Source organism: Notamacropus eugenii, chromosome 2 (genome assembly GCF_028372415.1).
Source record: "Notamacropus eugenii isolate mMacEug1 chromosome 2, mMacEug1.pri_v2, whole genome shotgun sequence".
NCBI lineage: Eukaryota > Metazoa > Chordata > Mammalia > Diprotodontia > Macropodidae > Notamacropus > Notamacropus eugenii.
Genome location: NC_092873.1, coordinates 312,897,154 through 312,921,586, shown reverse-complemented (window position 1 = coordinate 312,921,586; position 24,433 = coordinate 312,897,154). Strand labels below are relative to the sequence as shown.

Below are 24,433 nucleotides of genomic sequence, written 5' to 3'. Positions count from 1 at the left end.
GGAGGGTACATTGAGGGAAGGAGTAATTAGAATACAAGGTATTATGAGGTGGGGGGAGGGGAGAGATGGGGAGAAAAATTGGAACTCAAAATGTCAAAATCTAAAAATAAATAAATAAAAATTTTTTAAAAATTTAAAATTTTCTTTTCCTTTTCCCTCATACCATCATGAAGGTACTTAAGGAAATCATTCTGCTGTGCCCTCCAAACACAAAGGCACACACACACACACACACACACACACACACACACACACACACACAGGAGGCATGTAAAAGGTGAGACCTCGGTAACATTTCTGTCCAGAGATGACATCCAGAGGATACCAGGCTTTTCAAGGTTCACCTCTACATCCTCAATTCATTCTTTAACCAAAGATCTCAGATTCCTTTGTGGCATTGAAGTCTTCCCTCTATTTTCCTTTTATCCCCTTCCTCCTTTCTCCTTGTTTCCCTCATCCCATGGTAGATGGTCTGCTTGCCTCCCTGCCTAACTGCCCAGCTACTCTTAGCAGCCACCCAGAGTGAGACAAGTTTTCTTCCTGGCAATGGGAATTGGTCCTTTGCCCCTCGTCTAAACATTCACCAATATCCTTTCCTTTCTGTCTCTAGCTCTTGTACACCACTCCTCATCAGGTCCCAGTCAGGCCTGCCTAGGAGTTCAGTGGGTATGTGGCTGCTTGGTTCCATATTTTGGGGCAAATTCCTGCATAGATGGGTTTTGGAAGCTGGAGAGTAGCCTATCCAACCAAGGCCCATCCCTGTCCTTCAGGACTCTTTCCTCTCCTTCTGCTTTGATCTCCATCCAGAAATCAGTAGCAGCAGCAGGAGGAGCAACAGAAATAAGGCAGCTCTCTATTGCCTATGCTTACTCTGTGTCTTGTGTGTGTGTGTGTGTGTGTGTGTGTATGTGTATGTATGTTTCTGTGGTTGTCTGTAGTTGAGAGGGTATCAATATGTCTGGTGGGTGGGAAAGCCTTTTTCTTCCTTGCCTTCTTTCTTTCCTTCCTTCTTCCTCATTCCTACTGGAATCTCTTTCTCCTTTCCTTTCTCTTTCCTCCTCCCCTTTCCTTCCTGCTGAAGGAGGGCCAGATTAGGTAGGGTACCATTAACTTATTATTCCCTCAGGGGGCTTCTTGACTTTCTGTTAACCTGTGTGTGCCAGTATAATTTGCTATAGTCAGACTAGTCCTGGGAATGTTGGACTAAGTGACTGGTAGGGGAAGAGAGGGCCAGCTATTTGGAAGGAATGGCTAGAAAGAGGGTTGGTTGAGTGACTTTCAGCCTAGAGACAAGGAAGCTGTCAGGACGAGGCTTTGCTTCTCTTTTGAGCTCTGCCTGAACCCTCCCAAGAGAGGGAGCAACAGGCTGCTGGGTTGGGGTGGGGGGCTTGATGCTCTTCTCCTGGCTAGACATCCTCAGGCCCTGGGAGCTGCATGTTTCTGATTGGATGGCAGCAGCCTGTCCTGTAGACACAATTCCAGCTCAGCCCCATGTCCCTGAAGGAAAGGGATGTCCATACTTAGATCTGATTTGATGTCCCCTTGTATAGACCAGGGGCAGTAGTCATAGTGGCTGCAGGACCAGGGGACAGAAAGGAGAGAGGGATTTTGGAGGCTAGAGAAATGAAACAGTCGATTGAACAAGGATCACAGAGAAAGAAGGAATTGTCCTTTTCCTGCTGGGGTTTGTCTGCAATGGGGCTCCCTTAGAAGGAAAGGATGCCTTCCTCATGGAGTCACTCTTGTAAATCAGAACAATCATCAGGCTTCTGACCCAATATGGGAAGTAATTGTATCGACCTTGTGGGGCAGGCCATAGTGGAATGGGGGCTAGTTTGGAGGGACATCAAAGCTCTTGGGGGATTCCCTGAGGCTGAAAGTGGGGAAGGGGAGAAAGCAAGCTGTGGAACTGCAGATCTTCCAAGTAGGGGTCCTCCATCCTCTTTTCTTCCCACTCTCACCCTTGGTACAGATGAGTAGAAGAGAAGAAATCATGAGCACTCCAGACACCAAGGTGGTCACCCCAGTCAATACCTGGTGAACACATGACTATCTCTCTGCTTTCCCACCCTCTTCTTTTGCTCTCCCCTCCATCCCCAAATTGAAGATGGACTATCTCAGTCCTGTGGATTCACTTGAGATCATAAACCATGCACAGTCAAGTGTAGCATGGCCTGGAAACCTCACCCTGCAAATCCAGATTGATGCTGAACTTCAAGGATACCAGGATGTGCCTCATGCCATCTCCACACACAAGAATACTAAATGAATAGGACAGAAAAGAAAGGATCAAAGAGCAGAGAAGACATGAATACATACAAGAAAAGGAGTAGGGTAGGAGGGTTACTCCAAACTTTTTGCATTATTAAGGTAGTCTGAAAGAAAGGTTGGGGCTGAGTTGTGCATGAGGAGGTGTTTCTAAGAAACAAAATGGGTTAGGAAAAAGATAAAAGGGGAAACCATCTCATGAAAAGAGGGCATGAAAGGAAGAACTAATACAGAGGAAGCAGGTGGGAGTGGAGGGCTGCTGCTCATTGGGAACCAACTCTTACTTGGGTTGGAGAGGAAACCATTTATACATCTCAAGAGGTTGAGAGAAACCTCTAAACCTGTATAGATGGGAAAAAACTGGTGAATAGAGTGAGGCAGTGACTTTTAGAAGGTTATCTAGATTAAGATTGTGGGCGGGAGGAGGGAGGGGGCAGTGAATCGATAAGGTAGGGACTTTTAGAGATTTGGCTAAAATTAGGAATTTGTCCCTTGTAAGGGTAGAAGATAAGGTAACCAAATTTAAGTAAACTGAGAATGAAAGTAGTGAGTAAAAGTAAAATGTATTACAATTCAGAAAAAGTAAATATAACATTCAATTTAAATGAGGAAAACCTAATTAAATTCATTTGGAGAAAAAAAAAAAGAGTCAAAGACATGAAAGGAAATAATGAACAAAAATGTAAGGGAAGGAGATTGAACAGTACCAGATCTTAAAGTGTGTGATAAGGCAGTAATTACCCAAAGTATGTGGGATTGTCCAAGAATAGAAAGGCACATTAATGAAAGAGAGAAGACATACAATTGATGACAGCAAGTCAACACCATAAGCCTGTATTTGACAAGTGTAAAGACCTAAGGTTTGGGCAGAAAAATTTATTAATTGGTTTTGAAACATCATATGGCCGAAATTGGTCAGAGAACAATATCCTAGACCATGTACAAATATAAGGTCCAAATGAAATCATGACCTAGACATACAGGGAGAATTTAGAAGAAAATTAGATCACAGAAGATATCCTTATCAGACTTCATGATTGTGTGGGATAAAAAGACTCTTACTCAAAATTTTAAATAAATAAAGAGGCTTCTCAATAAGAACACAAAGAAAAAGATTTATTACAATTCTCGAGAAAGGGACATCCTTCCACCAGGTTGGGAAATCTGATGGAAGGAGGCAACTTACAGAAATTGAAGCACAATTTTTATATCCTAACGCAGAAAATCCCACCTCCCCACTATCCCACCTGTCCATTGGCTGGGGAGCGGGCTCACAACCTAAGCGCAAAATACTAGACAAACCCTGGAAAATCTTCACTTAATCCCAACACAATTACCTCATCTAACATCTAACTTAACTGCTGGTGTGACTTTAGAAAAGAGAGGAAGGGGAGAAGCAGGAACTGGTAGTGCTGATGTGGCAACAGTACAACAAACAAAAGGGAGATTTGAGCAACTTCCAAGTTTCAGCTACAGCCCACAGCACTTTCACAAAGAAAGCTGGTAGCCGGTAAGAGGAGGGGGAGGGGGCAACTGACCGTCCACAAGCCTTGGATACCTGAATTTCAGGTATCCAGGGAGAGAGGCCTTATGGAAGAGAAATTTTATTTAGAAAATCCAATATTCCCCACATTTTTATTATGAAAAGTCTTCACAATCTCCTCATCTCATTCATGATGAACAATTCATGAAGAAACAGGAGATAGAGACCAAAGTTAAGTGTGAAGGGAATAATTTTCATTGCATGATATTAAAATGACTTTGTAAAAAATAAATGTGGCCAAGAGAAGTAGAAAATGGAGAAAAAATTTTATAGGGAGTTGATCAGATTATGATCTTGTATCAAAAACTCTTCAAAATAATTTTTTGGTAGTTTGGTATGGCACCAAATAAGTAAATTAATTCAGATAAAATTCTCATTTTTATTATATTGGCTCAGCCTTCTCACAAGCAATTAATATTTTTCCAGTTGTTCAGATCTGATTTTATCAGTGTGAAAAGTGGTTTGTAATTGTGTTCATATAATTCCTGGGTTTGTCTTGGTAGGTGGACTCCCAAGTATTTTATATTGTCTATGGTTATATTAAAAGAAATTTCTCTTTCTATCTCTTGATACTGAACTTTGTTGGTAATATATAGAAATGCTAATGATTTATGTGGGTTTATTTTATATCCTGAAACTTTGCTAAAGTTGTTCATCATTTCAACTTGCTTTTTAGTTGATTTCCTAGGATTCTTCAAGTATACCATCATATCAGCTGCAAAAAGTGATAGTTTTGTTTCATCATTTTATATACAGAATTTTGTGAAATCTCTAAGAATTTGAGACATTGCTTTATTCATAAATGGCCAAAGGATATGAAGGCGCAGTTTAAGGAGGAAGATGTTTCCCTGAGGCAACTTGACTAAGGTGGAAATATGTTTTGCCTGACCTCACAGGTAGAATGGGTATCCTATTGTCTGCATTTTGGAAAGGGGAGAGAGAGGATGGCAAAAAAGAGAGCACTGAACCTTTTAAAGTTTCTTTGTCATCCTCCTCTTTTCATTTTTTCTCTGCCACATGTGTTATTTATTTCCCATTTTATTTTACCCATTATGTAGAAGAAAACTTTTAACCATCATTAGTTTGAAGTCCCAGCTTCATTCTCTCCCTCCGCAGAACCAACCCTCCGTTTTTGCTCCCTGAAGACTACAAGCAGTATGATGAAAGTTCCATATGTGCAAAAGAGACAAGAAATCCAAAGCAAAACACGAGAATCAAGAACAACAACCAAGACCTTCTGGGGGAAGGGCAGAGTGGTATGAGAAGAAGATTAAGAAAAAGAGTTCACTTCAATGTCCACTTTGCTCCCCAAAGATCTTTCTCTGGAGGTGCAGGACAGTTTTCATCACTTCCCCAGCGTTCCTTGGTATTTTGTTTCTTTGTGTTCAATTTCAAATTCTCTGTTTTCAGGCTCTTTTCTTCTCTACCTCATGGCCCCTTTTCTTCAAGAATTTGGATGCTCTGCCATTTTGTTAGGACTGCTTGCTGGACTTTTTCTTTAGGTTATCTAAGTCTGCTAGTTTAGTGCTGATGGTGGTCAAATATATAATTTATTTTTGAAAAAAGTAAGGTTCTATCCAATGAAGACAAATTATTTCTAACACTCTATAGCTCTTATTTTCTACACAAATGGCAGGGTAAAGATCTTCCATCTTTCTTCATCAACAACTTAATTAAAACTACTTGATTCATTCCCTAGTGTTTATGACAAAATAAAAATCAAATCCGTTCTCCTGTCCCAACTGTTCACTTAAGAAAGCACAAGAATTAACGTCAAATGTTTCAAAAGCATTTAAAATTAGTTGAAACAACTATAGCATATAATTTTAAACTTAAAAAAGTGTTCTTGCACTGCTCTAATAGAAGCAAGCTTCATAAAATTTTGATATTCCACGTGATAAATCCTGGTAAAGGTTCCATCTTTGCCCAGAATACAAATGTTGATATCTGAGGTATCACTTTTATATTTGCCAGTGTGGTACATTTACAATACACACAGATGTTACTGTTATAAATACTGATCAACAGAATATTATCTTTAAGTCTTAAGTAGAGGAATAATGCCAGGAAAAAATGCTCAAAATGGGCTTGTATTTAAAGAGAAAAGAAAATACCACAACTAATAGAGGGAAAACCCACACTAGATAGTTGTTTAAAACTGTTTTACATGAGTAAAATGTAGAACAAGGTTTTTGCATTTAATACTTTTCTGTGTATTCCATTTATTCAGTGAAATAAAAAAGACCCATAAGACAATGTTGTCTCTGTGTAACATACAAAAAACCTAGTCCTGTAAACACAATATACTATTACTCACATAATAGAATATAAGACAACTTGATTTTGCCATGTTTGTGAGAAGATGTTGACTATCTGGAGAGATCTGCTTTCCAAGGAAACATTTCACTTCCTAAGTTTGCTCCCTGGGAAGGTGGCCAGACATTTGGTAACAGCATCCACATGCAGGTAGGCTCCTTGTACAGGTAGTTTTTCTATTGATCGTGATAACCCTTTACAGTCAATATCTAAAGCAATGCTGACAGCAAAGAAAAACATTAAGAAGAATGAATGAGATATGTGTTTAACAAGACTGACTCCTAAAATTTATGATAATTTGTATTCATTGTCACAAACTGGGTAGGTCAAGAACAATATTGACCTCCTACATGGAGGAATGCTCGCCTGGAAGGGATGGGTTTAACATAAAGCATAATTACTGAAGAAAGTTCAAATCTCTTAAATGTAAAATGTCAGCAGAATGCGTGGATGGCTCAGTAGCTACTAGAAGAGTCTGAACCATCAGAAGACAAAAAATGTTTTTCCTTGTTTCATTTCTTCCTCTCACTTTTGTGATGTTTCCCTTTGTTTTGCTTTCTTCTCCCTTTTCTTGCTTCTGGGATTTCTGTTTCTTTTGTTTGGCAGTATCTTCTTCAGTAGAACTAGATGAAGAAGATATTTTTCTTTTTCAATTTAAGTTTCTGGATTTTTTCCTTTTTTTTTTTTTTCTTTTCTTCTTCCTCATTTGCATTTTTCTCTGGTGAAGTTTGTAATTTATTGAGTTCCTCCACCTCTTTCTCACTGTCTTCACTACTTGTGCTGCTGATATTTAAAACTATGTCTCTTTTGGGGTCTACTCAGAAAAGCTTTTGGCATTGAAAGTCAGGTGAAAAGGATTGCCACATTTTCTATTTTATTTTATTTTTTCTTTTTTTAATGTTTATTTTTAGTTTTCAAAATTCATCTCCACAAAATTTGGAGTTCCAAATTTTCTCCCCTTTCCCCACCCCCAAACCACTGTGCATTCTGATTACCCCTTCCCCCAATCTGCCCTCCCTTCTATCACACCCCTCCCTTCCTTTATCTCCATCTTCTCTCTTTCCTTGTAAGGCAAGATAGACTTCTACACCCCATTGCCTGTATTTCTTATTTCCCAGTTGTATTCAAAAACAATTCTCAACATTCTTTCCTCAAACTCTGAGTTCCAACTTCTCTCCCTTCCTCCCTCCCCACCCATCCCCCCTGAGAGGGCAAACAATTCAATATTGGCTATATAGGTGTAGTTTTGCAAAAGACTTCCATAATAGTCATGTTGTGCTGGGGATGGAAGCTCAATTCCAGGTGGACAGTCTCGGGTGGGTAAAGGTGGGAACTTCTAAATCTTAGAGTTCTCACGAGGCCCCCCCCAGGAAACGACTGGGAATCGAGGTGAACCGAGCTATCTCGTGTATTTCCGCCTCTTCCCGTGAGAAACGTGATGGGAGAGAGCTCTCCCCGCCCTCGAGATTGTCCCGGATCTGGGCACACTATTGTTATCTAACAGCACGGTATTCAGATGCAAACTATGCTGCTGGAGAGTTTAAGTAGGATCAGGAAAGCCTGAAAGTTCTCTTGGGCGGAGGGGCGCGGAGCAGACAGGACAGAAGGCTCCGCTTTTCCTCTCTCCTCTCTCCCCTCCCCCTCTCTCCCCACTTATACTTCTACTTCCAATCTCTTATTGTAAGATCTTTGCCTCCTTGGGAGATTCTTCACTCCCTCCTAAGGAAGAATTCCCCTGCACTTGTAACTAGACCCTGAAATAAAGCTCAACCCTTGTTCGACTCTGGAACGTCCTTTCTCTCATGCGAGCATCCGGTTTGGCCAACCGAAGACCTCCGATAGAGGTAAGGGAAGACTCGGGTAGCCCACAGGCCTCTAGGCCTGGCAATGTTGTGTAATACTAACTATATTTCCCTCCATCCTATCCTGCCCCCCCCCATTTATTCTATTCTCTCGTTTGACCTTGTCCATCCCCAAAAGTGTTTACTCCTAATTACTCCCTCATCCTATTTGCCCTCCCTTCTATCATCCCCCCACCCCACTTTCCCCCTTCTCCCCTACTTTCCTGTAGTGTAAGATAGATTTTCATACCAAATTGAGTGTGTATGTTATTCCCTCCTTAAGACAAATGTGATGAAAGTAAGCATCACTTTTTCCCCTCTCACCTTCCCCCTTTTCCCCTCTGTTGAAAACCTTTTTCTTCCCTCTTTTATGAGAGACAATTTGCCCCATTCCATTTCTCCCTTTCTCCTCCCAATATATTCCTCTCCCATCCCTTAATTTTATTTTTTTTAGATATTATCCCTTCCTACTCAACTCACCTTGTGCTGTGTGTGTGTGTGTGTGTGTGTGTATAATCCCACGAACTACCCAAATACTGAGAAAAGCTTCAAGAGTTACAAATATTACCTTTCCATGTAGAAATGTAAACTGTTCAACTTTAGTAAGTCCTTTATGATTTCTCTTTCCTGTTTACCTTTTCATGCTTCTCTTCATTCTTGTGTTTGAAAGGCTAATTTTCTATTTAGCTCTGGTGTTTTCATCAAGAATGCTTGAAAGTCCTCTATTTCATTGAATGACTATTTTTTCCCCTGAAGTATTATACTCAGTTTTGATGGGTAAGTGATTCTTGGTTTTAATCCTAGTTCCTTTGACTTCTGGAATATCATATTCCAAGCCCTACAATCCGTAATGTAGAAGCTGCCAGATCCTGTGTTATCCTGATCGTATTTCCACAATACTCAAATTGTTTCTTTCTGGCTGATTACAATATTTTCTCTTTGACCTCGGAAATCTGGAATTTGACTACAATATACCTAGGAGTTCCTCTTTTTGGATCTCTTTCAGGAGGTGATCAGTGCACTCTTTCAATATTTATTTTTCCCTCTGGTTCTAGAATATCAGGGCAGTTTCCCCTGATAATTTCATGAAAGATGAGTCTAGGCTCTTTTTTTTTATCATAACTTTCAGGTAGTCCCATAATTTTTAAATTGTTTCTCCTGGATCTATTTTCCAGGTCAGTTGTTTTTCCAGTGAGATATTTCACATTGTCTTCTATTTTTTCATTCTTTTGGTTTTGTTTTGTAATTTCTTGGCTTCTCACAAAGTCATTAATTTCCATCTGCTCCATTCTAATTTTTAAAGAAATATTTTCTTCAGTGAGTTTTTAAGCCTCCTTTTTCATTTGGCTAATTCTGCTTTTCAAAGCATTCTTCTCATTGGCTTTTTGGACCTCTTTTGCCAATTGAGTTAGCCTATTTTTCAAGGTGTTATTTTCTTCAGCATTTTTTTGGGTCTCCTTTAGCAAGCTGTTGACTCATTTTTCATGATTTTCTTGCATCTCTCTCATTTCTCTTCCCAATTTTTTCTCCACCTCTCTTACTTGATTTTCAAAATACTTTTTGAGCTCTTCCATGGAGTGAGACCATTGCATATTTGTTTTAGAGGTTTTGGATGCAGGAACATTGACTTTTAGGTCTTCCTCTGATGGTATGAATTTTCCTCATCCAAAAGAATGGAAGAAAATACCTGTTCACCAAGAAAATAGCCTTTTATAATCTTATTTTTTTTCCTTTTTTGGGCATTTTCCCAGCCAGTTACTTGACTCTTGACTTCTTTGTCTGGGGACCTGTAAGTTCTCAGTTTCTCCAAGGTGGCACAATCAAGGGAGAGGAGGTTAGTCCTCTCCTGACCAGCACTCTGGTCTGAGAGAAACCACAAGAGCTCTTTTCTGCCCAGGATCCTCTCCAAAGCGTCCACCAGCTCCACCAGACCATCCAGAGCTCCTCCTCACCCCAGGGCTACCACTCATGGCTGAGATTCAGATCAGCCATACAATTCCCCCAGGGGCTTTAGGCTGAGGGCTCCTAAAATGGACACTGTGCTGCATCAACTGCTGTCACCCTGGGGCCACAGGGGCCAGACCACATTCCCTTCTCACACAGGTGAAAGAACTTTCTTACTGACCTTTGAAGCTGCCTTTGGCATTTGGAAGTTGAGGGATCTGGAAACTGTAACTTCAGTGCCCTGAGGCCTACTCCAGGCCTGTCCCTGCTAAGCAGCCAAGGCTGGGCTGAGCTGTGCTCTGCTCTGTCAGCCTTCCAGGCTGTCTTGGCTCCACCCCTATTGCCACATTTTTTTACATCCAGCTCATATGTTGTCTTTGTTGCCACCTCAGGGGCAATGACATGGCAAGGCCTTGACCTCAGCAGTGGCAGCCTCTGGGCCTCAGCTTCAGTTGTCACCACCAGCACTGCCTTTATGCTGGTCTTTTTGACTGCTGATGAAACAGAAGAGAATCTACTCCAGCATTGTAGCTGGTTCCTCCCACTTTCAAGCGCCTCTCCCTGGACCAACACAGTCGTGCATTCTGTAGTCTGTTTTTTGGGAGGAGGGGGCGTGTCTCTCCTTCCCAGTAAGAATGGCTGTGTATTTCACTCGTAGCTGTTGGTCTCTCTCACTTTCTCAGTTTCCTTCCACAAAGCCCACCCCACCCCACCCCTCCCCGAGTTCTCTCACTTGCAGAGTCTGTTTTACTTACAACTACTGCCTGTCCTTGAGACCTTCACAGTTTCTCACAAGTCTGCTGTCTCCCCGCTGCAGTCATCACCCCCTTGGGCCTCGCGAACCCCCTCTCCCCTCCCCCAGTCCATTCTTCTCTACTTCATATACACTCCGGGATGATCCAGTATTTCCTGCTCTACTCCATCTCCATTCAGCTCCTTGGCATTCTCCAGCTTTGGCTCCCCATTGCCAAAAGTGGCGAGAGTGCTGCCCTTTTCCTTTCCCCTCTCCCCAACCCACTATCCTTCGGGCCAAATTAGCCCTTTTGGACGGGAAAGATTCTTGCCCCATCACCCAGCCAAACTGGGAAATTGCGACGAGTTCGGGGTTACTCGGGGTAGCCTCACCCTTCCAAGATGAACGGGAAAATACTGAGCCACCGTTTCAAGCGCTAGGGGGAATCAAGGATTGCCCCAAAAAGTCACCCAGAGAGCAAGGAAATCCTTAGGTACTAGCCCCTCTTCCAAAGTCTCTCTGTCTCTTTCTCTGTGTGTGTTTCCCTCTCTCTCGTGAACTGTCTGTCCCCCGAATGCCGCATCTTGCCTTCTAAAGTCTGTTTTCCTTATGACCACCGCCTGTCCTCAAGAGATCTTCACTCTTTCCGACTGCAAGCAGCTGAACAAGAACAAATACATCAAACCACCGTTTCAAACGCTAGGGGGCAGCCAAGGACTGCCTCACCATTTCCCACAGAGAGGACGAGCTGCTGGGAGCCCCACAAGACAGCGTAGCTGGGTCGCTTTTTTCGAGTCTCTACCAGATACTAAACCCGACACTTTGCCTCTCCTAACAGAAACCATGGTCTTCATGTTCCCAGACTCATTTCATATTTCGTGCATACCTCAAGAGCCTCCCATTCACCCTAATCCGAAGTCCACCGACTTGCCCCTTTTCGCTCATTGCTGTGGCTTGAGTAGGGTCCACGTTCCTGCCTCTTCCAGAAATTCTTGGGGTCACAACCCCCCTCCCTATCCCACTTTTTCATTGCTTGATGATTTCTTTGGTGGGGATCGGGACGGGAAGGGGCATATGATTGACAAGTAATCCTTTTGCCTAGGATACATGGCACTAGCCCTTAATTCCAGACCAGACTCTCACTAGCCAAGAAGGCATCCTAGCCAGACTGGTATAAAGAGTTCGATGTGGTTTGTTCCTTCGTTGTCGATGTGGGCCGTGACATCAGGGAGATGATGACATGACTTACAATTGAATTGGATTTGAGGGAGGGAGGGCTCAGCAAAGTCAGCGAATTCAGGTTGTCTGCCTGAGACACCAGTTTCTAGAGGCCAGATTTCCATCAGGAAGACCAGATGGCCCAGGATGCAGTGGGAGACCGGGCCGATTTGACACTAAGGTCTTTTTACATTCTCCCTTGGAGTAAGAAAGCATCCACTCAGTGAATAGGTTTCTTTCAGAAGTGAGTCCAGGGATGGCCCCTTTCATTAAAAAAAGAAAAGCCAAACACAGAACTGGGGAGGTCAGACTCTCAGGGTTGCTGACCCAACAGCAAAGTTACTATTTACATTCACTCTGAGCCAGGACGGTTGATTTAAGGGTCTTATAATGACAGGACCTACGAAATCTAGGAATAAGCAAAGTGATAACCATCAAACAAGAAAAAGAGAGGATCATGGGAGGGAAAAGAGATCGTTCTGATTCTATGAAAATTGAGGAGGTTTTTCACTTGCAATGTGCAAGGTAGTCAAAATGAGAAGAAAAACATTTAATCTTTTGTCTTTGTCGTACTGGTCACCCGCCTCTACCCTCCCTCCCCCATCCCTGATGACAAGCCCCATTTTAGTGTAAGGTGAATTTTAGTTTAAGGTGGATTTTAGTGTGTGTAAAGTGAATCTTTGTTATTATTTCTCAGTTCAGTTTCCCAGGATCCATAGCCATAACAATCTCCTGTTCCCAGGTACTAGATAAGAGTTCCTACAGTTATGATTCAAAACATCTCTACCATGCTTGTGCATGCTTATATGATGGTAAATAATATAAACATCCGCTGTGACTGCGCAGAGAGATACAGGGATGGGGTGATGTAAACTTGTGAGGCTGTTGCTGGCAATGTGCCTTCTTTGTCTGTTGGACTATAAAGCAGGTGGTCATTAGACAGTGAATGGGGAACCCTTAGGGTTGAATGCACAAATGTGCCCTCCACTGGCCCCCATTGAGGCTTGGGGGGAACCTGAGGGTTGAGTGCACAAGCTAGAATACTGTGTGTGCCTTAATCAGCTCCCATCAAGGCTTGGGGGGAATCTGTGTTTCCCTCAACCAGCCCCCATGGAGGCTTGAGGGGGTTTAAGGGAAGCACAAGTTGTGCCTGTCTAGATTGACCCCATGAGATGTAGGGGTAGTTGCCCCTCTTCTCATGTGGCTCTGTGAGAAGTGTGATTACAGAATGCTGTAGAAGTTTGTGCTCCTGTTATCAGCAATCCTTTTCTGAGAAAACTAGACCAGAATAAAGTCAGATTATTAACCCCTTCTTAGTGTCTTTCCTGTCTGACCAAATCTAGAGTGAATGTGTGCTAGGAGCCCTCAAGTGTGCTGTATTTATCTGTCTTACACAAGCCTAAGGTGGACTTCTATTTAGTCCAGCTTCCCCTGTATACTGAGTATCTTATTTCTTTTCTGTATTCTGAATAGGTGGGGGTAACCGAGGAATGGAGTGAGAGGGGATTTTGATCCAAAAAGAAAACTAGAAAGAACCCCTCACTTTTTTCCTTTCCTCGTTGGGGGTGTAGACTCACAGGGATTGCCTAAAGTCCCCTGAGGAGCTGGTGGAGGACTGACTTGTGTCTGTTGCCTCTTTTTTTCTTTTGCAGTTTTTTGAATTTATTTGAAACTTTAATATAACAGAAGAATAAAAGGGACATGTTCACAGCAGAACCTAAAGGGCACTCCACTGAAATCAATCCATTTCCATTTTCATTTCTGTTTCTGAAATAGTACACCTTATATTCAAAGCTGTCAGGCTTTTCTTTCCTCACCTGGAGGTTTTCTTTCTTCCTCTGCTTTGCACTTTTTACCTTATTGCTCTCTTTACACCCTGCCCCCATGCCACTCCCCATGGCAACCACACCAGGCATCCTAGTGAACACACACACATACATATACAGGCAACATCAGTATCTGTAGATATTTACAGACCTAAACAAATGTATTCAAACACATCTATGTCAGACTACTCTGCCTATTGTTACTTATCCTCTGTTTCTCTGATGGACAGCATTTACTTCATCTGTCCAAGTCTTTCCAAGACTCTCTAAATAAACTAGCTCATCATTTCCTTCACCCCAGCATATTCCAACCCAATGAAAGTTCATCGGAGAGATTATCCAGGATAATTTCTGAGTTTTTTCCAAATATTTTTCCCCCAAGGGTCTCGTTTGTACTCAGGGTAAGGTGGCCCTCAACCTTGGCGAGACCATTTCTTTTCTCCCCTTGTGCAGTATTCTGCTCCAGCCCCCACTCCCAACTCTGTAGAATCTGGGCAGTAGACTGATGTGTTTCGGGTCTTCAGGGCAGCCCTAGATTCAGGGCTGTGCCTCCCATTCCTCTTTAATTGACTTAAATTCCCTTCAGCTGGAAGGGTTTAAGGATTCTCAGCTGCTAGCAGCTCTTTCCCTGAAAGGAAGGTGAGCTGATTTCCTAGGAAGTAAAGAGAAAAAAGAAGGCATGGTGAGAGGGTCTGAGGACAGGTCCCTGAGACTGCGTGCAGGGGCTGAGGTGGGGATGGCACTCCTGCAACTCTGATTTTTCTTATCCTGACCTGGCCACCACATCTGGAGTTCCGAAGGAATCCCTGGGTTTAGGAATTGGTTGACTGCCCCCCAACAGTTGACAAACAAATTCCGCTTCCTCCTCCCCTTTTTCTGAGCCACGTAGAGTTCAGCTTTTTACTTCTGAGGACTCCTCAATCTTCCACGCCCCGCCCCTTCCCCCCAACAAGTGAACTCTAACTTAGGTCGAGTGTCAGGGTATTTCGAGAGGCAGAAGCATGTGGAGGGGCAAACCCTGCCAGCGCTGAGCCACCGCCACACCCCAAGAAACAGGACCTCTGGAGCTCACTCCCCTCATCCCTTGGGAGCCAAGCACACAGAAACTAAAGCAGCCTTGACAGCCCCAGGTACTCAGCTCCAAAGCCCGCCCAGCTAAGCGAGGTCAGACCGTCTTAGCGCACCCTAAGAGCTTCCTGGCCTTGGGACTGTGGCTGGAGTGGAAGAGGGCCTCGTCTGCCCTGCTGTCCTCTAACACTCAATCCCCTGGCTTTGGGGCACCGGCACCCAGATTGCAACCTTTTCATCCTGAGCTGCATATATATGTATATATACCCATACTTGTATTTATATATGTATGTATGCTTTTGTGTGTATGCACATACATACATAAACATATATACATATATAGCGCTAATTGTCTTTCAAAGAAATTGGTTTCGTTTCTGATGTGTCGTTCATTTTACACTTTTGAAGACGTTATTTGGAGAAGGGGTCTACAAGGCCCGCCTCCCCCAGACGCTGCCAAAGCGTCCGGGTTCATCTCCAGCTCGAGTTGGTTTCATTTCACCAAGAACCTGAGAGCCTACCTTGTCCGAGGGCGACCCAGAGAGGGACATTCCCTCTCCCAAGGTCACACAGGTAATCGGTGGCTGAGATGCCGGGCTCTGTGGGAGAGGGCACAGGGCTGTACATGAAGCTGGACATGGACAGGACCTGGGTTCCAATCCAGACGGTCAGTATTCTGCGTGACCTGGGGCAAATCACTTCCCCTGTCTGGGCCTCAGTTTCTCCCTCTGTAAAAATGAGGGGATCAGACCAGAGGACCAGTCCCAGGCTATGTCTTCGTTTCGCGCTGTGGGCTCCCAGCCTGGGCGGAGGATCTGCGTCCTGCTCGAGGATTCTCCGGTTGCGCTCTGGCGCCCTCTGCGGGCCTCAAAAGGACAAAGCGCTGAGCTCCCAGCCCAGCCGCGCACCTGGAAGAGATTGGAAGGGGCTGCGGCGGGTGGGAGCCGGGATGAGGTCACTGGGGACAAAGGAAATGAGTCACCGCTCCCTGGGAGGCTTCGGGGCGAGGAGGGGGAGCCCGGGCAGCAGGAAGCAGAGACAATGGCGGGAAATGAAAAGAACCCGAGCTGGCGGGAAGAGGCTCGTTGCTAACACCTCCCTCCTGCGGGAAGCCAAGGTCCCTTGGACAGCTCCCGGGCCTGAGGCAGAGAGATGCAGTGCCCTGGGGAGGCAGAGTCAGGAGACGGAGGACCCGGCCTTGCAGCCTTTGTGCCTGCGCCCCAGTCATCTCACCCCTCTTTAAGCCTTGGTTTCCCCATCTGTAAAATGTGGCTAACAGCTGGAGGATGCATTGGATAGAACCCCACTTGGTGTTCCCATCCTACCTCAAAATACTGCCAGCTGGGTGACCCTGAAGAAACCACAGCTTCTATCAGTCTTGATCTCCCCAGCTGCAAAATGGGGAGAATAATAGTACCTCCGTAAAGGACTCCACAAGCCTTACAGAGCCATGTAAATGTGGTTATTATAATAATAGCTAGCTTTTACATGGGTTTAAGGTTTGCTAAGTGCATACGTTAGCTCATTTGATTCTCACAATGGACTGCACAGTACTCTTTATTATTGAGTAATTAGGCATTTAGATAGGAAATGTGAGCCAAATTTTGAGAGAGGACAGAGACAGAAACTCGAGAGAGACTCAGAGCTGGAAAGGACCTTAGTGATCATCTAATCCCAAGCACTCATTCTACAGAGGGGGAAACTGAGGAAGAAGGTGGCCACTCAACTAGTTAAATATGGAACCTGGTTCCCTGTTCTGGAGTCTTTCCTGGGTACAGATCCCCCAAAATGCCCAGAGAATCCTACAACAGGGGAGATTCATGGGACCTCAGGAACTTTCAAGTTCTGTCCCCTTATTTTACAAAAGAAACATAGGCTCAGAGAATCTTAGGACATTAGATATGCCATCTTGAGCTGGAGGGACTCAATTGTTAAATTTTCAGTGTGAAGCTTTACACCTCAGAAATCTGTAAATGCTACAAATCAGGGTTTAATTTATTGTTTTGTTGATTGTCCAGAATTAAGAAAATGATGGAGAAAATGTTAATATTTCACATTAAACTTTAAAATGAGCCATGTGTATATTTTTAAAGGAGAGCTGGTTGTTAAACCACTGTTGCCTAAAAGGGACCCAAAGTACTTATCAAAAACTAATTTTATGGAGGAAGAAACTAAGGCCCAGAGAAATTAATCAACAAGCATTTGTTAAGCACCTAATATATTCCAGATCCTCTTAGGGGAATTCTCTTCTGAATCTATATTGATTTCTGAAGTCCTCCCCACAACCAGGTTTTCCAATCCAATACAGTTGGTAGTCAACTTTCTATCTTTGTCCCATTCATTTTGTGCTTGCAAGAAATTGAAGGGAGTGGGCAAAAAGAATTCAAAGACTAACAACTAAGTAGGGCAGTGGATAGAGCCCCTAGAGTCAGGAAGACCAGAGTCCAAATCCTATCTCAGAAATATTACTAGCTGTGTGACCTTGGGCAAGTCACTTAACTTCTGTTTGCTTCAATTTCCTTGACAGGGAGAATAATGTAAGGATCAACTGAGATAATATTTGCAAAGTACTTACCATAAAGCCTGGCATGGAGTAGGCACTTAGTAAATGTTTGTTCCTATGCCCAAAGGGCTGTAAAACTATGCATATTCTTTAACACAGTAATAGCAATACTAGCCCTATATCCCAGAGCAAATTAAAAAAAGAAAAAGGAAAAGGACATTTATGTACAAAAATATTAATAGTACCTCTTTTTGTGGTGTCAAAGAATCAGAAATTGAGGGGATGCCCATCAATTAGGAAACGACCAAACATGTTGTGGTATATGATTGTGATGGAATGCTATTCTGTTACAAGAAATAACATGAAGGCTGATTTCAGAAAAACCTAGAAAGACTTATATGAACTGATGCAAAATGAAGTGGGCAGAACCAGGACAAGATTGTGCACAGTAACAGCAACATTGTAATGATGATCACCTGTGAATGACTTATCTCTTCTCAGCAATGCAATGATCCAAGAAAATTCAGAAGGACTTAAGATGAAAAATGTTATCCCCCTCCAAAGAAAGAACTGAGAGAGTCAGGATGCAGATCGAAGCATACTATTTTGACTTTACTTTTCTTTATTTTTCGCAACATAATATAGAAATATGTTTTACATAACTGTGCAGGTATAACTCATATCAAATTATTTGCCTTCTCAGTGAGGAGAGTGGGGAGGGAGGGAAAGAACTGGAAACTAGAAACTTTAAAAAACAAATGTTAAAAAGTGGTTTTTACATATAATTGGAAAAAATATATCAATCAATCAATAAATAAACAAATCCATCAATCAATCAATCCTCATCCAATCAGTTGCCAAATCTTGCCAGTTCTGTTGCCAGGCTCTCCCAGGGTCACCATCCTGGTTCAGGAAATTCTTCTCTCTCACCTTGGCTATTAGCTTTCTAATTGGTCTCCTTGTCTCCAGCCTCTCACTTCTTCAATGGACATAAGTGTGAAGTCTGACTATGGTGTTCCCCTGCTCAAGAAACTTCACTGGTGAGGGGCGGAGCCAAGATGGTGGAGTAGAAAGATGCATATACTCTAGCACTTCCCCCAAATACCTGTAAAAAATGACTCTCAAAGAATTCTAGAGCAGCAGAAGCCACAGAACAGAGTGAAAGAGCTTTCCAGCCAAGAGTTACCTGGAAGGCTGACAGGAAAGGTCTTTCTCACAGGACACTAAGCAGAGCAGAACCCAGCCCTGGCCACAAGGGAGGAACAGAACCTGAACAGACCTCCACAGCAGAATTCCCAGCAGGAGGGTCCCAGATCCCTCAACCCACAAGCCACAAAGAAAGCTCCAAAGGTCAGTGTGGGAGGGCTTTCCTAGCTGGGAGAGAGGGGAACAGGGTTCCCACAGCACTGGCCCCAGGTAGTGGCAGAGGTGCCAGCAGCAGCAGGAGGCAATCAGCTACTGTGGCTAAGGAAGCAGCTTGGGTCCTTTGTCCAGGCAGCTTAGCTTAAAGCTTCCAGTGGAATTGAGCAGCTGATCTGAGCCTCAGCCCTCAGTGGCAGTCCTGCCCCCACCCAAGGTCCCTGGAGGAGTTGAGCAGCTGATCTGAATCTCAGCCTTGTACTGGGGAAAGGAGAAGCATTAGGACCCTCCTCTTGACAAAGGATTCAGAAGTCAAGTAACTAGTTGGGAAAATGCCCCCAAAAAGGGGGAAAAAATAAGACCATAGAAGGTTACTTTCTTGGTGAACAGGTGTCTCCTTCCATCCTTTCAGATGAGGCATACTGTCAGAGGAAGTCAAGGTCTCTGCCTCCAGTACCCCCAAAATGAATATGAAATGGGATCAGGCCATAGAAGAGCTTGAAAAGCATGTCAGCAGCCTGCTAAAGGAGAACCAAAAAAATACTGAGGAAAATAACAACTTTGGAAAGAGGTTAACTCAATTAGAAAAAGAGGTCCAAAAAGCCAATGAGGAGAAGAAGGCTTTAGAAAGCAGAATTAGCCAAATGGAAAAGAAGGTTCAAAAGCTCACTGAAGAAAATAGTTCTGTAAAAAAGAGAAACGAGTTCAGGGAAGCTAATTACTATGAGATAAACCAAGCAGTTAGAAAACAAAACCAAAAGTTTGAAAAAATAGAAGATAATGTGAAACATCTCATAGGAAAAACAACTGACCTGGAAAATAGATCCAGGAGAGACAATTTAAAAATTATGGGACTACCTGAAAGCCATGATCAAAAAAAGAGCCTAGACATAATCTTCCATGAAATTATCAAGGAAAACTGCCCTGATATTCTAGAACCAGAGAGTAAAATAAATATTGAAAGAATGCACCAATCACCTCCTGAAAGAGATCTGAAAAGAGAAACTCCTAGGAATATTGTGGCCAAATTTCAGAGTTCCCAGGTCAAGGAGAAAATACTACAAGCAGCTAGAAAGAAGCAATTCGAGTATTGTGGAAATACAATCAGGATAACACAGGATCGGGCAGCTTCTACACTAAGGGATTGAAGGGCTTGGAATAGGATATTCCAGAAGTCAAAGGAACTGGGATTAAAACCAAGAATCACCTACCCAGCAAAACTGAGTAAAATACTTCAAGAGAATAAATGATCATTCAATGATATAGAGGACTTTCAAGCACTCATGATGAAAAGACCAGAACTGAATAGAAAATTTAACTTTCAAACACAAGAATCTAGAGAAGCATGAAAAGATAAACAAGAAAGAGAAATCATAAAAGCCTTTCTAAAACTGAACTGCTTACATTCCTACATGGAAAGATAATATTTGTAACTCTTGAGGCTTTTCTCAGTATTTGGGTAGGTGGAGGGATTATACACATACACATATAGACAGAGAGTACAGGTTGAGTTGAATCAGAAGGGATGATATCCATAAAAAAAGATAAAATAAAAACTAAGGGGTGAGGGAGGAAAATACTGGGAGGAGAAAGGGAGAAATCGAATGGGGCAGATTGTCACTCATAAAAGAGATAAGAAAAATCCTGTTCAATAGAGGAGAAAAGGGAGAAGATGAGAGGGGAAAAGTGAAGCTTACTCTCTTCACATATGGCTTAAAGAGGGAATAAAATACTCACTAAATTTGGTATGAAAATCTATCTTACACTACGGGAAAGTAGATGAGAAGGGGACAAGTGGGGTGAGGGGGATGATACAAGGGAGGGCAAATGGGAGAAGGGAGTAACTAGAAGTAATCACTTTTGGGAAGGGACAAGGCCAAATGAGAGAATAAAAGAAAAAGTGCAGGGGGAGAGACAGGGTAGGATAGAGGACAATATAGTTAGTATTACACAACATGATTATTATGGAAGTCTTTTGCAAAAAGCCAGTATTGAATCACTTGCCTTCTCAGTGGGGATAGGGAGGGAGGGAGAGAAGTTGGAAATCAAAGTATTAGAAATGAATGTTGAGAATTATTTTTGCATATAACAGGAAAAAAAGAAACACAGGTAATGGGGTATAGAAATTTATCTTGCTCCACAAGCAAGAGAGAAGATGGGGATAAGGGAAGGGTGGAGTGAGATAGAAGGGAAGGTACATTGAGGGAAGGAGTAATCAGAATGCAAGGTATTATTGGGAGGTGGGAGGAGAGAGATGGCGAGAGGAATTGGAACTCGGGATTCTATGGAAATGAATGTCAAAATCTAAAAATAAATTAAAAAAGTAACTTCACTGACTCTCTCTAGCCTCTAGAATGAAGCAGAAATTTCTATTTTGCCATTTTAAAAAAAATTAATTTTTGTAGGCAAACACGTAAGTGACTTGCTCAGGAACACACAACTAGTAAGTGTCTGAAGTAGGATTGGAACTCAGGTCTTCTTGACTCCAGGTCTGGTGCTCTATCTACTACTCAGCCCACTACCTCTCTCTTTGTCATTTAAAGCTGGCCTCAGGTTGTCAGACATGCTGACCATTACCCTCCTTCACATACTTGACACTCCAGTAAAAATGACCTACTTGCCATTCCCAGTACATGGCATTTTCGTGCCTCTGTTTCTTTGCATAGACTGTCTCCTCTGCCTGAAATGCACTTCCTCTTCATCACCAACTTGTAGAATTCCTAGCTGGCTTCAAACTTCAAGTTTCAGCTCCTATACAACGCCTGTCCTGATCTCCCCAGATGCTAGTCCTTACCCCCACCAACTACTTTGTCCTTGTCTGTATTTTTATTTACTTTTCCAGGTATGGAGGATGGCAGATTCAGAGCTGGGGGAACTTTAGAGGTTGTTGCACTGGAATTGAAATGTAAGCTTCCTGAGGGCAGGAACTGTTATGTTTCTGTCTTTGTATTCCTAGCACCAAGTCCAGTACCTGGAACAACATTGGTGTTCAATCAGTGTTTGTTTAAAAAAAAAAAGCAAAGAGTAACTAGGAGGGCAACTAGATGGCATAGTACATGAAGTCAGGAGGATTCATCTTTACAAGTTCTAATGCAGCCTCAGACACTAGCTGTGTGATCCTGAGCAAGTCACTTAACCTGCTTGCCTCAGTTTCCTCAACAGTAAAAATGAGCTGGAGAACGAAACAGCAAACCATTCTAGTATCTTTGCCAAAAAACCCCAAATGGGGTCACAAAGAGTTGAACATGACTGAATAACTGAATAGCAGCATCAAAGGAGAGGCTGGATTTCAGGATCAGGAATATGGATGGCAGAAGACATTCCAAGTTGAGGGAATAGTTTGTGGTACAATTTGGCTACCATACAGAATACATGAAAGAAGATTAATGTGAAATAAGGCTGACAAGATAGGTTACACTCTGGTTGGGGGGGACCGAAATGCTCAGCAAAACATTCCATAGCTGATCTTAGAGGCAATGGGGAGCTGGTGCAGGTTTTTAAGCAGAAGAGTAATATGGTCAGGCCTGTCCTCTAGGGAGATTATTTTGGCAGCTGAGTAAAGGATGAATTAGAGAGGGAAGACAGGAGTCAGGGAATTCAACAAGAACCATTTCTTCTCTCAGCCTCCCTCCTGCCCCCCCCCTCGAATAGGGACACAGGCTAAAGTAAAGACTGTGTTCACAACCCACCGCAGCAGCACAGAAGCTATGCAACCTGGGAATTAGAGGCTTGGAATTTTGGTCCTGCTCTTGAACCACTGTCCTGTGATCTCAAGCAACTCTCACCATCTGTCTGGGTCCCATTTTCCATATAGTAACAGAAAATATAAAAATAATTTTATATTACTCCCCCAAAGAGATGTTATGAAAATGAGAGAGTAAGTCACAACTCATTTAACCAGAAATCACTTTTGTGGAGACTCCTGCTAGCTTGCAGACAGGAAAAAAGTGGTGAATTTGAACACCAAGCAGCCGAACACTAAACCTCATGAACTTTGTTCACATGAGATCATCTCAGGCCTTCAGAGCCTATTTGTTCTTATTTTACATATAGTTCTAATGGGCTTGCTTATGTGGTTACTTTTTTTAGTCCAACATGAGCATTTTATTAAATTAAATTGATTTTTTTCAATGAACAAAAATCTATTTTCTCTTTCTTCCACCTCAATTCTCTCCCTCCCCCATTAAGAAAACAATTAAGAAAACAAAAACAAACCCCTAGTAACAAATTCCTACTTTGACCACATCCAAAAAATTAGATGTGTCATTCTGTGCCCTGAGCAGAATATTTTCTAAGACTATAGAAGATGAAAAATGGACAAGATACGATAGAATTGTAGGAGATACATTAGAATTGGTCTAGATTCAAATTCTGTCTGGGACCTTATTAGATGTGTCAGATCAGCAAGTCATTTCATCTTTTTCATTCTCAGTTTCCCCAGCTATAAAATGGGATTAATAAAATTGTTCTTTGTGCATTTCAGAGTTGTTGTGAGGAAAGTGTTTTGTAATTGTGTGTTGTTCAGTCATTTTCAATTGTGTCCAAATCTCTGTGACCCCATTTGGGGTTTTCTTGGCAAAGATCCTTAAGGGGTTTGTCATTTATTTCTCCACCTCATTTGACAGATGAGGAAACTGAGGCACACAGGGTGAAATGGTTTTCCCAGGGTCACCCAGCTAGAAAGTGTCTGAGGCTGAATTTGAACTCATGAAGATGAGTCTTCTTGACTCTAGACCTGGCAGTCTGTGCACTATGGTGCCACCTCGCTGCCTGTTTTGTAACTGTGTGCTATATTAGATGGCTAGACACTGTTCTGGCCCTCAGAAAAGCAGGTACAATTTAGGTAAAGGGAGTTTTAAGGAGCAAGACACCCTAATTACCAAATGTTCTTTGGGTGGGACCAGCTGTCATCTCCCAATTACTTATGCTGCTCTCCTTGACATAATCTAGGCTGACCTCCCTCCTAGTTTTCAAATAATGCCTAACCCTCAAACATTGGTCTCTTGGTGAAAACTGTCTGTTCTTTCTGGGTCTTATTTATACCAGCTACCAGCACAAGGAGGCCCCTATCTCTGTATAGGACAATGACCTGACAGGCACATTGACAGCAACAAGAAAAGATACTTCTCCCTCTGTCATGAAGGGAAGAGTTAGAAGAACTACAAAAAGCAGGCTTGAGAACTATACGAGTGCAACAATCTGGCACCATTCAGTGCGGGCATGAATGGACCTACACAACTCAGTTGCTCTCGGGGACTTGGCTATATTACAGCCCAATATTACTTGTGAATGTTCATGGTGGCCCAGCATGGTGGTCCATACCCTATCATCCCAGCTACTAAGGAGGCTGAGGGTAGTGGATCTCTTGAGCTTGAGAATTCCCAAACTGTAATAGGCTAAGTCATCAAACATCTGCACTGCCTGGCATTGATATGGTGAGCTCCTGGGAACAGGGCACTATCACCTTCCCTAAGAAGAGCAAAACTGGCCTAGATTGGAAGATGGAGCAGGTCAAAGTTCTCATGCCAATAGTTGTGGGAGCTGTACTTTCAGTCTGGGAGAGATAAGGAAACCTAGTCTCAAAAAAAAAAAAAAAAGTTCACAGAGATGACACTGAGTCATTTGGAAGACAGACTGCGTTCTGTAAATCCTGTTTGCTACTGAAGCAGCCACAGTATAGGCATACAGAGTTGATGTCAGAGCCAAGAAGATCTGAGTCCAACTTTTGCCCCATTCTGACTGAATTATCTTGAACAAGTCATTCACCTCAGAACCCTAGGCAACTCCCTCCGAGGAAATACCAATCTATGTAGT

The 24,433-nt window shown here is 42.8% G+C and overlaps 1 pseudogene; it reads right to left on the bottom strand.

Annotated features, from left to right (window-relative positions):
* Positions 1-6,582: 6,582 nt before the first annotated feature.
* On the bottom strand, positions 6,583-15,308 carry LOC140523013 (uncharacterized; annotated as a pseudogene).
* Between the last annotated feature and the right edge of the window lie 9,125 nt (positions 15,309-24,433).